This window comes from Penaeus monodon, chromosome 34 (genome assembly GCF_015228065.2).
Source record: "Penaeus monodon isolate SGIC_2016 chromosome 34, NSTDA_Pmon_1, whole genome shotgun sequence".
Lineage (NCBI taxonomy): Eukaryota > Metazoa > Arthropoda > Malacostraca > Decapoda > Penaeidae > Penaeus > Penaeus monodon.
The window spans coordinates 33304046-33304411 of NC_051419.1; the positions used below are offsets into that span (position 1 = coordinate 33304046).

The 366-nt window shown below is 35.2% G+C and overlaps 1 protein-coding gene across 1 annotated transcript in view; it reads left to right on the plus strand.

The window, feature by feature from the left end:
• LOC119594754 (E3 SUMO-protein ligase PIAS2-like) overlaps nt 1-366 on the plus strand; it is a gene marked incomplete in the record, with an annotated part of 27168 nt that overhangs the window by 24606 nt on the left and 2196 nt on the right.

A 366-nucleotide genomic window follows, 5' to 3' on the forward strand; every position in this document is an offset into this window, starting at 1 on the left:
TCTCTGTTCACTCTTAAGAAGTCCATAATGACTTTGACTCAGTTGATGGTGGATCTGGCAGCTGTTACCCAGCAAAGCAGCATGCTATGGCTTTTGTTTTTATTGTTGCGGTTATATAAGCCCTCAGTTTTTGAATTTCTTAAACAGCGTGTTAGGTTGATTTTGTTTTAGGTTAAGCATGACTACTAACAACCTCCTGCATGACTTGAATTTGCTGTTTGGATGGTAAATGCCTTTTATAGACTTAGTGCCAATTTCTTGCTGCTACTTGTTTATTTATTTAAATCTAAAACCACTAACAATTGCCACAAACAGAATATGTACAGTAAACAGTGTTGTTTTTACTAATTATGATAGAATGCATGA